A 16,050-nucleotide genomic window follows, 5' to 3' on the forward strand; every position below is an offset into this window, starting at 1 on the left:
AAATTATTCACTGACTGAATTTCTGGCAGTAATTTAAAAAGCGGCTCAAGCCACTTTGCTGGAAAAGAAAAAAAATGAACTTTAGAATACTTACTTTGCAGCCTTTGTTCATCGTTTATACAGGCATGGTTGACGTGCATTTATATTTACTGCTTTGCTTTTTCAGACTCATTCATTCATTGATTTCATTTATTCATTTGGTAAAGACATTGAAGATACAGTCCTGCCTTCCAGTAGTTCATAGTGTAGGGAGGAAGAGGGACAAATCATTGAAAAGAATGATCAGTGGTCTAATAGAGTATGTACAGAGGACTGTGGGAAAGCAGCAGAGACGCTGGAGTGGTTGCAGAAGGAAACGGTGTTGGAGCGCGTCTTCAGGGATGGGCATACATTATGCAGACGGTGCGGGAGAAGAGCAGAGGGAGGTGTGCATGGTCGAGGAGGGCCGTGCCATGCCAGAGATTACACTGCACACCTGGGCCGAGAACCACCCCTCAGGGCACCGAGCAGCCTAGAAGAGGTGCAGGCGGGGGAGCGTCATGGACAGATAGGTGTTCCATCAAGGTCACTCTGGCGTCCATGTGGAGGATTGGCTGGAGAGGGGAGAGACAGAGGCAGGGGCCCGGGACAGTGAGAGCCTGGACTGACTTGGTGCGCAGGACCAGGGAGGAAGGGCCGGACCCGAACGAAACACAGGGCTTGGAGGTGGGAAATGAGGGAGGCGTTGACGATACAAGTGAGTGTTGTAGCATTGCTGCTCTTTTCTTATATATAAGTAATACCTGGTTGTTGTAAACATCCAAACAGGAGAGAAACATATAAGGGAGAAAAAAGTCACCAGGATCCTCCCCTGTGCCTGGGCAAGATGACCACCATAACTTTGGTGACCAATCTTTAACAGCTCTCTGTAGATAGATGGACAGACAGACAGCTCTTGATAGATACAGGTAGGTAGACAGGTAGATAGACACGGGTAGGTAGGTAGGTAGGTAGGTAGGTAGGTAGATATATGCACACACACATACTTATAGAGAGAGATACCCAGGCACACGCAGGCTTGTATGTGTCATTTTACATAAACGGTCTAGCAGCTTATGTTAGAAATTATAAAGACTTTGAAAGAAGCTTGCTTTGATCTCATTACTTGCTTGAACCTTCCACCCCAACACCAAGTAGCTAATCTTGCCGGAGGATAGACTTCATACCTTCTTCTATCTAATAATCTTATAAAATAATACCTCACCTTCAATATCCACAAAGATAAGCTTTCTCCTCCTCCCCCATTTAAAAACTGGGATACATAATATACAAATACTTCTCTGTGTCTTCCTTTTTTACTTTTCAAAATGCTGTGAAATACCTCCAGGTCAACTAGGAGAGATCTAACTCAATCTTTTGAGTGAGGACATTGTCTAAATTGTTCAACCATTTCCTTATTGATGGACCTTTACTTAACCACAGGGTTGGTTTTTTTTTTTTTTTTTTTTTGACATTATAAACATTGCTGCAATAAATACAATGGTGCTATTTTGTACACATTTCTAAGTTTCTATGTAGCGTTCACACTGTTCAGTTTACTGTCTATCTGGTATTTGGTCCAGCTGCTATCCCCAGTGTTAATTGCTTTCTTAGCTATTTACCCTTGTTGGTTGATTTCTTTTGAAATGATATGTATATGCAAGTTTTAATCCTCAACTGATGACTTACAGCTAACTTCATTTGGGCATCGTATGGGGCTTTACTACGTAGATTTTATCCAACCTTAGAACTTTCATGTTAGAAACAATAGGAATCTGTGGGATCGTATCGTGCTACTTTATTTTAAATCAGACAGAGCAGCAGTTCCTGAGGCTAAAACTCAGTGCAGATCCTGTGGCCACATTTTGGGACCAGTTGACCTCTCCTTCTGTAGCCTATACTTTTCTGTGTGTCTAACACCCCCATGTACTCTTGGACATTGGCACTAGATTTGATGAAGGGGAAAGGGAAACAGTGCTTCTCAAGCTATTTGTGGTGAAGGATCAGGTCTCTCTTTTTTAATTTCCAAATTATTATAGACAGTTACTTTTATAAAATATAATAAAAATAAATTACTAGAAAAAATGAAGTAAAAGTGCAAAATACAAGTGCTAGTTTTTTGTTATTACATTAAATTGATTTAAAATTACTCTGTCAATTGCTGTAAGAGTTTCCCAGTGTCTACGCTCAATCCCTACTTATCTCTGTGGACTGGTACATACCACACTTTGAGTAGCCCTGGTATAGAGCATGGAGATAGATGGCTGGGTCTGGGGTAAGTCTTGACGGAGGGGGGAGGGTGGAACGAAGAAGGCATCTGAAGGTCATGAGAGGTACAGAGACCCTGTAGACAACCTTTGGGTACTGCCCAGTTGGGTTTTAATCTGGCCCTCCCTGCCTGGCAGGACATTTTCCTTAGACCCCATGCACTCTCGACCCCAGCTCAGGAAAACAATTTGTGAATAGAAATGGTCAATTGTTGAGCAAATGAAAATTGTAGGGAAAGCCAAGAAGATTCCTAAATGCTCTGGGACTTCTGGCACCTTCTTGATATTTGTTCCCATTCACCTTTTACAACATAATACAAGGGCCGAGCTTACTTCAGTGATTAAAGTGATGTCCCACTGAGATATTTGAAAGTGATCATGGAAGAAAATCAACTTTTCCTGGTCTCTTTGAACCCACCTACAGACCTTACTTCACATGTGTGCTGCCATTTCTGCCTCTCTTAAAGGGGGATTTGCTTGAAAAGTGCATTTCCACCTTGGCCTCGGAGGATCATCAAATGCTGGATTATGGGCTTCTCTTACTTTCAGAAATAATTTGGAACTCTTTTCTGTACAGCTAAGTGCTCCTTGGAAAGCCATTTGCTTCTTGTTACAACACTTGCAGTATAAAGCCTTCTGTTTGGCAAGGCTCCTTACCGTCAGTTTAGCCTCCGAGACATCATATTGTGTTGTGAAAACTAGAAGCATCATCTGTGCAAATGGGAGAGACTAAGGCTACGGCGTTCCTCCTGCAGCATCTGACAGAACTGCCCGTAGTAAGAGAATTACAGAGGGTGAGTCAGGCATGTGAGGTAATTACCACTTGTGGTGGTAAATTGAGTAGAATTTGTTTACAGTAAATCTCCATTTAGGAAATCTTCTTTTAACAAAGTTCCTTTCTCACTTGGTAGTCATAACAGTTGTCAAATGGGTTTAGGAAAATGGGATTCTGTTTCTATTGGAAAATTTCCCCTGTCAGGAGAGAGGGGTCTTTTCTGTGCTAGGTTTTAGACATTTGAAGATGTGGGCATTTGTTGTTGTTGTTCTGGATTATTTATAGCATTACATTAAAAATAGGGACAGAATCTACTTTCCCACCTTAAAGAAAAAAAGAAAAACTAGAGAATGTACAAAATAGACATTGGACATTGGACAACAAACCACACAGGACAGCCCCAAGAGAAGGGACACAAAATGAACCCTTTGATCATCCAGTTTACTACATAGAACCAACTTCCAGGTTCCATAGGGAGAGGTAAGCCAAATAGACACCGGTGGTCTCTCTGCACTGGGAAGACAGAGCTGTGAATTTGGGGAGGCCAACGCAGCTGGGATTTGCAGGGGAGGAGACTACTGGTGACGGAAGAGCTGGACGCAGAGGCTTTGCGGATCTGTAGCAGATGCCCTTCAAGTCTTCAGCTGAGCACTAATCTCATGCTTATAAAGATACTTAACCAAGGACGGCAAAAGAGCCATCAGAAAGGAGCAGGCAGAATAATCCCTAGCATTCACACGGGGCCAGGAATAGTTCATGTTCTCACAGCCAGAGGAAAAACCTTGTAATATACTGGACACTGGGTGTAGTGCCCAGAAAGTAATTGTGTTGGTAGTGAGGTAAACTTAGCCCTAGACTAAAGGCTGCTCTGGTCCTATCGAACGTAACTTAAAAGCAAGCCTGAAGGATCAAACTCACTGTCAAGTAACTTAACTGCATCACAGAACAAAGTTCAAGAATATTTAAAAGAATACAAGAGGGCGCCTGGGTGGCTCAGTTGGTTAAGTGACTGCCTTCGGCTCAGGTCATGATCCTGGAGTCCCTGGATTGAGTCCCACATCGGGCTCCTGCTCGGCAGGGAGTCTGCTTCTCCCTCTCCCGCTCCCCCCTCTTGTGCTTCTCTCTCTCTCTCACTCTCTCTCTCAAATAAATAATAAAATCTTTAAAAAAAAAAAAAAAAAAGAATACAAGAATATCCAGTACCCAACCAGGTAAAACTTGCAATGTCTTATAACCAATCAAAAGTTAGCAAGCATGTGGAGAAGCAGAAAACATGACCTATAATGAGGAGAAAAACCAATAAATTAGAAAAGACCCCCAAATGATACAGATGATAGAACTAGTATATAAGAACATTAAAACAATAGTAACGATACTTACTCTAACTACTTTCCATAAGTCTAAGAGGTAGAGGAAAGCATGAGCTGATTTAGGGGAGACCTGGAAAATATGAAACATGCACAAACTGAAATTCAAAATATGAAAATTCTGTCTCCATGAGGTTTATATCTGTCTTATAAGGTGGAAGAGGGACAGTAAAATATCCTTGTGGGTTGCAGCTAAAGCAAAAGTTTGCAGGAAATTTATAGCCCTCGAGGCCCATATTAGAATAAAAGTAAGGTCTCAAATTAATGACTTTAGCTTCCAACCTTAAGAAAACTAGGAAAAGACGAGCAAATGAAACCCCAAGTAAGCAGAAGAAAAGAAATGATAAAGATTAGGGTGGAAATCAATGGAACAGAAAAATGGGGAACAATAGAAATCAAGGAAACCAAAAGCTGATTTTTTTGAGAAAAATAAAACTGATAAGCCTCTAGGTAAACTAGTCAGAATAAAGGAAGACACACATTATTAATATCAGGTTACCTTACTATTCTGAAGATATTAAAAGGAATAAGGAGGTCATACCATGAACAACTATGCCAATACATTTGAATACTTAGATGAAATGGAAAAATTCCTTAAAAGACTAAATTACTGAAGCTCACTCAGGAAGAAATTTAAAAATCCTGTATAGCCATATATTTATTAAAGAAATTGAATTTGCAGTTAAAAATCTTCCCACAAAGAAAACTCCAGGCCCAGATGGTTTTTCTGGGAGAATGCTACCAAACATTTAAGGAATAAATAACCATTTTTTTTACTTTTCTTAAGTTTATTAGTTTTATTTTTAAATTTTAATTCTAGTATAGTTACATACAGTGTTATATTAGTTTCAGGTGCACAGTATAGTGATTCAACACTTCTATACATTACTCAGTGCTCATCAGGACAAGTGCACTCCTTAATTCCCCATCACCTATTTCTCCCATTCCCTCACCCACCTCCCCTCTGGTGGCCATCAGGTGTCTATAGTTAAGAGTCTGTTTCTTGGGTGCCTGGGTGGCTCAGTTGGTTAAGCGACTGCCTTCGGCTCAGGTCATGATCCTGGAGTCCCTGGATCGAGTCCCGCATCGGGCTCCCTGCTCGGCAGGGAGCCTGCTTCTGCCTCTGACCCTCCCCCCTCTCATGTGCTCTCTCTCTCTCATTCTCTCTGTCTCAAATAAATAAATAAAATCTTTATTAAAAAAAAAAGTCTGTTTCTTGGTTTCTCTTTTTCCTTTGTTCATTTGTTATGTTAACTTCCACATATAAATGAAATCATATGGTATTCGTCTTTCTGACTTACTTCGCTTAGCATTATACTTTCTAGCTCCATCTATGTTGGTTGAAATGGCAAGCTTTCATTCTTTTTTATGGCTGAGTAATATTCCATTGTATATGTATACCACACCTTCTTTATCCATTCATCTTTCAGTGGATATGTGGACTGCTTCCATAATTTGGTTATTTGTAAATAATGCTGCAATAAACATAGAGGTGCTCATATCCCTTTGAATTAGTGTTTTTGTATTCTTTGGGTAAATATTCAGTAGTGTAATTACCAGACTGTAGGGTAGTTCTATTTTTAAACTTTTGAGGAACCTCCATACTGTAGTCTACAGTGGTTGCCCAGTTTGCATTGCCACCAGCAGTGCAAGAGGGTTCCTTTTTCTCCACATCCTTGCCAACACTTACTGTTTCTTATGTTGTTGATTTTAGCCATTCTGACAGGTGTGAGGTGATAACTCATTATAGTTTTGATTTGCATTTCCCTGATGATTAATGATGATGAGCATCTTTTCATGTGTCTATATATCTATCTTCCTTGGAAAAATGTCTGCTCATGTCTTCTGCCTATTTTTAAATTAGATGATTTGTTTTTTTGTGTGTTGAGTTGTGTAAGTTCTTTATACATTTTGGGTATTAAACCTTTGTCAGATATGTCATTTGTAAATATCTTCCCCACTCAGTAGGTTGCCTTTTAGTTTTGTTGATTGTTTCCTTTGCTGTGCAAAAGGTTTTTATTTTGATGTAGTCCCAATAGTTTTTTTTTGCTTTTGTTTCCATTGCCTCAGGAGACATATTTAGACAGATGTTGCTACAGCCAATGTCAGAGAAATTACTGCCTGTGCTCTCTTCTAGGATTTTTATGGTTTCATGTTTCACATTTAGTTCTTTAACCCATTTTGAGTTTATTTTTGTGTATGGTATAAGGAAGTGGTCCAGTTTCATTCTTTTGTGTGTCATTGTCCAGTTCTCCCAGAACTATTTGTTGAAGAGACTTTTTCCCATTGAATACTTATTCCGCCTTTGTCAAAGATTAATTGGCTGTATAATTGTGGGTTTATTTCTGGGTTTTCTGTTCCAGTGATCTGTGTGTCTGTTTTTATGCCAGTACTATACTGTTTTGATTACTACAGTTTCATAATATAACTTAAAGTCTAGAATTGTGATACTCCCAGTTTTGTTTTTCTTTTTCAAGATTGCTTTGACTATTTGGGATCTTTTGTGGATTGTTTGTTCTACTTTTGTGAAAAATGCTGTTGATATGTTGATAGGGATTGCATTAAATCTGTAGATTGCTTTGGGCAGTATAGACTTTTTAAAAAAAGATTTATTTATTTGAGAGAGAGAGGGAGAGAACATGCATGCGGGTGGAGGGGCAGTGGGAGAGAGAGAATCTCAAGCAGATTCCCTGCTGAGTACAGAGCCTTACACAGGGCTCGATCCTACTACCCTGAAATCATGACCCAAGCCGAAATTAAGAGTCAGTTGCCCACCTGACTGAACCACCCAGGCACCCCTGGGTAGTATAGACTTTTTAACAATTCTTCCAATCCATGAACATGGAATGTCTTTCCATGGAATTTCTTTGTGTTGTCTTCAATTTCTTTCATCAGTGTTTTATAGTTTTCAAAGTCCAGGTCTTTCACCTCTCTGACTAAATTTATTCCTAGATATTTTATTATTTGTGGTACAATTATAAATGGGATTGTCCTCTTAATTTCTCCTTCTGCTTCATTATTGGTGTATAGAAATACAACAGATTTCTGTACATTAATTTTGCATCCTGTGACTTTACTGAATTCATTGATCAATTCTAGTAGATTTTTGGTGGCATCTTTAGGGTTTTCTGTATATAGCATCATGTCATTTGCAAGTAGTGAAAGTTTTATTCCTTCCTTACCAATTTGGATGCCTTTTATTACTTTTTCTTGTCTGATTGCTGTGGCTAGGACTTCCAGTACTATGTTGAATAAAAGTGGTGAGAATGGACATCCTTGTCATGTTCTGACCTTATGGGAAAATCTCTCAGATTTCCTCCATTAAGGATGATGTTAGCTGTGGGTTTTTCATATAAGGCCCTTATTATGTTGTGATATGTTCCCTCTAAACCTACTTTGTTGAGGGTTTTTTTGTGAATGATGTTGTACTTTGTCCAGTGCTTTTTCTGCATCTACTGAAATGATCATATGGTTTTCTGTTTTGTTTTTTCTTTTTAAAGATTTTATTTATTTATTTGACAGAGAGAGACACAGCGAGAGAGGGAACACAAGCAGGGAGAATGGGAGAGGGAGAAGCAGGCCTCCCGTGGAGCAGGGAGCCCGATGCGGGGCTCGATCCCAGGACTCTGGGATCATGACCTGAGTCGAAGGCAGACGCTTAACAACTGAGCCACCCAGGCACCCCAATCATATGGTTTTTATCCTTTCTCTTATTGATGTGATGCATCATGTTGATTGTTTTGTGAATATTGAACCACTTTGTATCCTAGGAATAAATCTCCTTGATCATGGCAAATGATTTTTTTTAATGTATTGTTGGATTCAGTTTGCTAGTATTTTGATGAGGATTTTTGCATTTTGTTGGGGATTTTTACATTTATGTTCATCTGAGATATTCACCCGTAGTTCTCTTTTTTTGTGAAGTCTTTATCTGGTTTGGGTATCAGGGTAATGCTTATAGAATGAATTTGGAAGTTTTCCTTCCTCTTCTATTTTCTTGGATTAGTTTGAGAAGAATAGGTATTAAATCTTTTAAAAATGTTTGATAGAATTTGCCTGTGAAGCTTTCTGGTCCTGGACTTTTGTTTGTTGGGAGTTTTTGGATTACTGATTTAATTTCATTGCTGGTAATCAGTCTGTTCAAATTTTATATTTCTTCTTGCTTCAGTTTTGGTAGATTATATGTTTCTAGGAATTTATTCATTTCTTCTAGGTTGTCTAATTTGTTGGCATATAACTTTTCATAATATTCTCTTATAATTGTGTTTCTGTGATGTCAGTTGTTATTTCTTCTCTTTCATTTGTGATTTTGGTTATTTGAGTCCTCTCTCCTTTTTGATGAGTCTGACTAGAGTTTTATCAGTTTTACTGATTTTTTTTTTTTTTTTTTTCAGAGAACCAGCTGCTGGTTTCACTGATTTGATCTATTGTTTTCTTTTGTTTTTAGTTTCGGTATCATTTAATTCTGCTCTAATCTTTATTATTTCCTTCCTTCTGCTAACTTGGCGTTTTCTTTGTTGTTCTTTTTCTAGCTCCTTTAGGTGTAAGGTTAGGTTGTTTCTTTGAGATTTTTCTTGTTTCTTGAGGTACACCTATTTTGCTATAAACTTTCATTTTAGAACTGCTTTTGCTGAATCCCAAAGATTTTAGATCATTGTGTTTTCATTTTCATTTGTACCCATGTAATATTTGATTTCTTTGATTTCATGGTTGACTTGTTCATTGCTTAGGTAACATGTTATTTAACCTCCATGAAATTTACACATACTTTTGCAGAAAATTGAAGAGCAGAAAATACTTTCCAATTCATTCTATGAAGCCAGCATTACTCTGATAGTAAACCCAGACCAATATATTGAAAGGAGAAGACAACAGACCAGTATCTCTCATGCACATAGATGCTAAATTTTGTATAATTTTGTAAGAATTTTTGCATCTCTCAAAAAATTTTAGCAAATGTAATCCAAAAAGATATTATGAACAAGTGGAATTTCCCCAGGAATATAAGGTTTCTTTAACATTTGAAAATCAATCAAAATAATTTACCATATCAACAGATGCTGAGAAAGCATTTGACAAAATCTTATACCCATTCCTGCTATAACTCTAAACAAACTATGAATACAGGGAAACTCTCTCAACCTGATTACAGCTAATATTATACTTAATCATAATCAGGAACAAGGCAAGTATATGTTCATTCTCACTAATTCTTTTCAACATTTTACTAGAAATTCTACCCCATGCAATAGGCAAGACAAGAGATAACAGGCATCCAGATTGGAAAGGTGGAAGTAAAACTCTATTTGAAAACATGCTAATTGATGTAGATAATCCCAAGGCATCTACAAAAAATGAGTTTAGTAAGGTTGTAGGATAAAAGGACAATATATAAAAGTCAATTGTATTACTACATGGCGGCAATGAACAAATGATAATTGAAATTAATATCAATACTATTTATAATAGCATTAGAATTATAAAACTAGGGATAAATTTGACAAAAGGTGTGAGACTGAAAATTCAAAACATTTCTGAGAGAAATTAAATTCTAAATAAATGGAGAGAGATGTTAATGAGCTAGAAGATTCAGTATTGGTAAGATCTCAGTCCTCCCTCAAAATGATCTTTAGATTCAATTTGATCCCAGTAAAAATATCAGGCTTTTTTGGGAAGAAATTGACAAACAGATTCTTGAATTCATAGGGAAATATAATGAACCTAGAATAGCCAAAACAACTTTGAAAAAGAACTAAGTTGGAGGACTTATACTACTGGACTTCAAGATTGATTCTAAAGCCATAATAATCAAAACAACATGTATTGACATAAAGATAGATCGCTGGAACAGGATAGAGTCCAGAAATAGACCTATACAACAAGCAATTTTAACGAAGTGTCAAGGTAGTGGGGAAAGAATGATCTTTTCACTAAATGGTGCTTGAACTAAAATAGGCAAATGATTATTCAAATGGATATATCATCAAAGAAGATATAGTGATGGCAAATAATTACATGAAATGCTGCTAAAATTATTCATCAGAGAAATCCAAAGTAAAACACAGTGAGAAACCACAATGAGAAACCATACCCAATAGATTAGCTAAAATTAGAAAGACTGATCATATCAAGGGTTTGGGAGAATGTGGAGTAATGGGAACTCTCATACACTACTGGGTTGGGGGAGATATAAATTGGTATTCCTTTTTTGGGCGGTACTTTAAAAACTAATTAGCATTTTCTTAAATGTTAAGTGTAAACCTGCCAGGAGACTCATTCGTTCCACTTCTTGGTATTTACTGAAGAGAGATGATGGCATATGTTCATACAAAAACCTGTACACAGATGTTCATAGCAACTCTATTTGTAATAGCCCCCAAATGGTAACAAACCAAATAACCAGCAACAGGTGAGAGGATAAGCAAACTGTGATATACCCACAGAGCAGATACTGCTCAGCAATAAAAAGCACTGAACTACCGATAGATACATGTAACATTATGAATCTTAATGGTGCTGAATAAAAGAAGACAAAAAAGCATACATACTATAAGACCTCATTTGTATAAAATTTTGGAAATAGGGAACTATAGTAGCAACAGATCTGTAGTTGCCAGGGGATAGGATGGCGGTTGGGAGAGACGGAGGCATAGATTACTAAGGGACATGAGGGAACTTTCAGGGGTGATGAATGTGTTCATTATCTTGATTGCACTTATGGTTTTACTGGTATAAGTGTGCGTGCGTGTGTGTATGTGTATACACAAATACATATCAAAGCTAATCAAATCGTACACATTAAATATGTGTAGGTTATTGTATGTCCGTTATGCCTCAACAAATCTGCAAACAGTATAATGAAAACAAAACAGAAAAAGAAGGATGAAGAGAGCAAAGATTGCAGCCTGAGTGGAAAGGACATACTGTCCAGCAGGGACCATATCCAGCACAGGGTGGAGGCCTTGGGGCTGAGGGTCACGAGAAGAAATATGGAGGAGGTTTCTTAAAGTCAAAAGGCTGTGGATGTTCTCTCCCGTATTGAGAGAGCAGAGTCTCTGAGAGCTGCTACTTCAGCTGGTAGCTTCTCTTGCTGTGCTAGGTAAGCATTGGGCTGTCTGGAGACAGTCTCCTCAGTAGGTTGGCCTCCTGTTTTCCTGCGTAAGCGATGAGCTCAAGTTGGAATTATGGCATCAGTTAGGTCTGCATGGTATCAGCATGCTAGGTGGCCAGCTCAGGGTTTGTTAGTAGTTATATGTATGTGTATGTGTATGTATGTATGTATGTATAAACTTTTATATAGGTATTAATAATAAATATAAATATATATATTTATATACATAAACAATTTTTTTTACAGCTAAGATAGTGTTTTTTACAGAACTAGGAGGCATAATTAATATACAGTAAATTGTACCTGTTTAAAGCATACAATTTTGTGCCTTTGGACATTTATATATATATATATGCCCCTGAAAGCATCACCACAATCAAGATAGTGAACGCATCTGTCACACTCAAAAGTTTCCTTGTGCCTCTTCATAATTTCCACCTTCTTCACTTCCTCCCCCTGTCCAATCCTGTGCAATCTCCAGTAGAATTTGTGACTATAGATTAGTTTGCATTTTATAAAATTTTATATAAATGTAATTTAGAGTGACCAACCATTTAGATTTGCCTGGGACTGAGGAGCTTCCCAGGATGCAGGATCCTCAGTCAAGCTAACAGGTGTGTGATGGTATATTATTGTGGTTTATTGGTATTTTCATAATGACTAATGATGTGCATTTTTTTCATATTCTTGTTTGTGATCTGTATATCTTCTTTGGGGAAATATCTGTTGAAATCACCCATTTTTAATGGGATATTTTTTTATTGAGGTACAGTTGACATAAAATAGTAATATTAGTTTCAGATGTAGGTAGTTACGTTTTATTTTTTTTATTTAAAAAAGATTTTATTTATTTGAGAGAGGGAGAGAGAGTGCATGAGCAGGGGGAGGGGCAGAGGGAGAAGCAGACTCCCCACTGAGCAAGGAGCCCAATGTGGGGCTAGATCCTAAGACTCCGGGATCATGACCTGAGCTGAAGGCAGGTGCCCCGGTAGTTACATTTTAAATAGCTGCATACTTCTGGGTTATTTATCTCTTCTAATAGTGTGTATGATATGGAACGAATATTAACTTTATTATCCAATTTCTTTTTTCTTTCTTTTTTTTTTTTTTAAAGATTTTATTTATTTATTTGACAGAGAGAGACACAGCAAGAGAGGGAACACAAGCAGGGGGAGTGGGAGAGGGAGAAGCAGGCTTCCCGCCAAGCAGGAGCCCCGATGCGGGGCTCGATCCCAGGACCCTGGGATCATGACCTGAGCTGAAGGCAGACGCTTAACGACTGAGCCACCCAGGTGCCCCTATTATCCAATTTCAATTCAGTAAATATTTATTTAGCTTCAGGTGTGTGCTGGTGACTTCTAAATGATAAAAATGTGAAAGTGAACTAGGTAACATGCTTTTGGTCTCGAATAGGGATATATACTGGAACAGTCAATCGGGTCTGGTCCCCTTGCTAGACTTGAGTAGCAGAAAAGCATCGTCCTTGCTGTGGGGAGAGATAGGGAAAGGACATCCCCAGTTAAATTTCTCTCTCAGCATATCCTCTTCCACCACGCATGTATAGGATGTGGGGGGGTTCTTGGAATTACGTTATTATACTCAGCCTTTGATGAGGCTCCTAAAACTCAGAGATCACAGAAAACATTGCATTTGACAACCTGTTACAGTGCTTGCTAAAGTGTTTCAGAACTCAGAGGTATTGTACAAGTGTTGTAGTTGATACAACATATCCAAATTAAGAGTAGTGGGACCAGCCATCTTGTCACCCAGAAATCTGAAAAAACTGAGTAAGTCTTGGGTTGGATAGAATTAAAGGGTACTGAATCTAGGATATGGAGTGGGATCAATCTGTAGATAGTCTTTAAAAATACTTAAAATTAGGAATAGGTCTGTTTAAACAATTTTAAGGCTTAAAAAGGATCAAACTTTCTGTTCCATGAAAGAAATGGAGGTTTAGAACCAGGCAATCCTCTTTGACATTAAGATGATCGACATGTCAATTCAAGCCGTGGTTCACTCTGAGTTTTGGGGAGAGTTCCTGTGAAGAGGGTGGGTGGAAGGCAGAGGCACAAAAGGACACAGAGAAGGATGCTGAAGAGGCAAGACAGGTGCTTTTCTGTTGATCGAGAACATGGGGGCAGAGCATTGTGAACATGGGCCTGCTGGTTTCATATCATGGGTGCTTCCCAGACACCAGCCTGTTCTTACGGTGCTGGGGTAGGAGATGGTGATAAAGGGATGGCTCACAGCTAGAGGTTCCTTTCCTTAAAGCAAATAAACAAACACAACATATGCCTCCTAAAAGCCAGGCATTTCTCCTTTGGTTAGTATTCTGGGGTTTTTATTAAACACTTTACATTTTCTGATTTATTTCCCTTCAGTGTATCTTCATCCTTTGAACATAGGATGTGGCAGATCTTGGGGGCTTTTCCCCCACCCCCACCATGTGCTGCTCAGAATGTCATCAGGTGGGTTAGTGACAGGGACACACAGCTGTTCCCAGGTGATAAAGAGGAGAGGAGATTATGTCTTTGTTTTTATTTTACTTTCTTTGGTATGTGTGGGGGCATGGTGCCAAGATCTTGCCTTTTATGTTGTATTTCTTTAGTTTCATGAAAAGTAATTTAATTTTTGTTCTGGAATGAATCCTCACTAATGTTTTTACTTTTGGCGGGTAGAGGAGATTGATTTTTTGTTTCCTGTGTGTCTGGGCAGTGAGCATCCTAAAGGCAGGGGCTTTGTGTCCTGGCTCCTGCTTCTGCCAGAGCCTGATACTTAGCAATTACTCTGTAAATACGTGTTTGGTGAGCCCGAGGGTGTGTGAATGCCCAAAGTACAGGCATGGCACTGATGACCAAAGAGGCAGCAAAATGGGTATTTTTCAGCCCAGTTCCTTCCCGGGATGGTTTTATATAGGTTAATCTCTTTGCATGTAAAAGCATTTCCCATATCTAAAATTGATGCAGCCCTTCCAAAACTTCAGTGACTCCTGTCCCCAAACTCCTTGTTAGTGATTGACAGTGATGGTCCTGCATAGAGCTGGCTGCCCCCACAGCCTGTAGAAGACCCAGGGCTTGCCCTTGGCAATGACTACTCCTTTATGAAGAGGAATTCACATAGTATACCATTTACCCATTTAAAGTATACAATTCAGTGGATTTTAGTGTATTCATAGACTTATGCACCCATTATCACAACCAATTTTAGAACATTTTCGTCACCCCAGAAGAAAACTTGTACTCATTAGCCATCATTACCTAATTTCTGTCTCCCCCTTACTCTTGGGCAGCCACTAATCTCCTTCCTGTCTGTATAGATTTGCCTATTCTGGACAGGTCCAGTAAATGGAATCATACAAAATGTGGTTCTTTGCAACTGGCTTCTTTCACTTAGCGTCAGGTTTTCAAGGTTCATCCATGTTGTAGTATGAATCAGTATTTTGTTCTTTTTTATGGCTGAGTAATATTCTGCTGTATACCGTATTTTTCTATCCACTTCTTAGTTAATGGACACTTGGTTTGTTTCCACTTTTAGGCTATCCTGAGTAATGTTGCTATGCACATTTGTATACTAGCTGAGGATTTATTTTTATATTTTCACTTTATCACTTTGGACTGACACAAGTTCCAGTACACAGTTTTAACTCCTTTTGGAATCCAAAAACATATGACAGTAGAAATCCATGGAGCACACATCATGTAGCAGAACAGACTGAAACGTGCATATTCATCATTTCCATTATGATGGTGTGATGGGCTAAAACAGTGCAAAAATCTGAACCTGTGTAAATTTAGCCTAATTCTTGCATTTGTGGGTATTTACTCCATGCTAGTCATTGGACTAGGTAATGAGGATATAATGGACAGGGTCTGTGCTCTCAAAGTGCTTCTGTCCAGTGTCTCTGAGGAGTGGGAGGGTGGCCATGGGGTGTGTACAAGGGAATCCAGGATGTGGGACAACATGGTGCCCTCTGCTTGGGGGTGCACTGGGCACCATTAGAGCTCCAGAGAACCCAAAATAGACTTAAGGTAGGATGGTAGGGAGGTCAGGGAAGCTTCCAGAAGGAAGTTCACAACCAGGCTGGAATCTAAAGGAGGAGTGGATGTAGATAAGAGAAGGGAGGGTGGAGAGGAGGAGGAGGAGGGGGAGAGAGAGTTCTTGAGTAGAAAGCTCAGCGTGTTGTACGCGTCACGTGCTCTGGAGTCGAAAGTAAGGTTCAAGGTGAGGTGTGGTGGGAAATGAGGATGAAAAGAGCAGAGGGAGGCCTGGTACCCTTGAGAGCTGCACCAGATGGTTTGGACTCGGGCCCAAGAGCTGGGAAGGGAGCCACGTGAACAGGTCTGCATTTTGGCCACGGCAGGTGGGGGGTGGTACACGGGGCCAACGGTGGTGTTATTTCCCCTGCAGTGGGAGAACAGGTTACCTGCTGTGGGGTTCGGTGGGAGTTTGAGGATGTTGGGTGGTGGCCAGGAAGAGTCACTGTGGAGAACGAGGTGAGCAGGTGAGTTAGAG

The 16,050-nt window shown here is 39.2% G+C and overlaps 1 protein-coding gene across 6 annotated transcripts in view; it reads left to right on the forward strand.

Annotated features, from left to right (window-relative positions):
• ESR2 (estrogen receptor 2) overlaps positions 1 to 16,050 on the forward strand; it is a 105,112-nt gene that overhangs the window by 48,027 nt on the left and 41,035 nt on the right. The gene's annotated exons all lie outside the window — the stretch shown is intronic.

The sequence above is a fragment of the Mirounga leonina genome, unplaced genomic scaffold (genome assembly GCF_011800145.1).
Source record: "Mirounga leonina isolate KUSES-001 unplaced genomic scaffold, KU_Mleo_1.0 Mir_82, whole genome shotgun sequence".
Lineage (NCBI taxonomy): Eukaryota > Metazoa > Chordata > Mammalia > Carnivora > Phocidae > Mirounga > Mirounga leonina.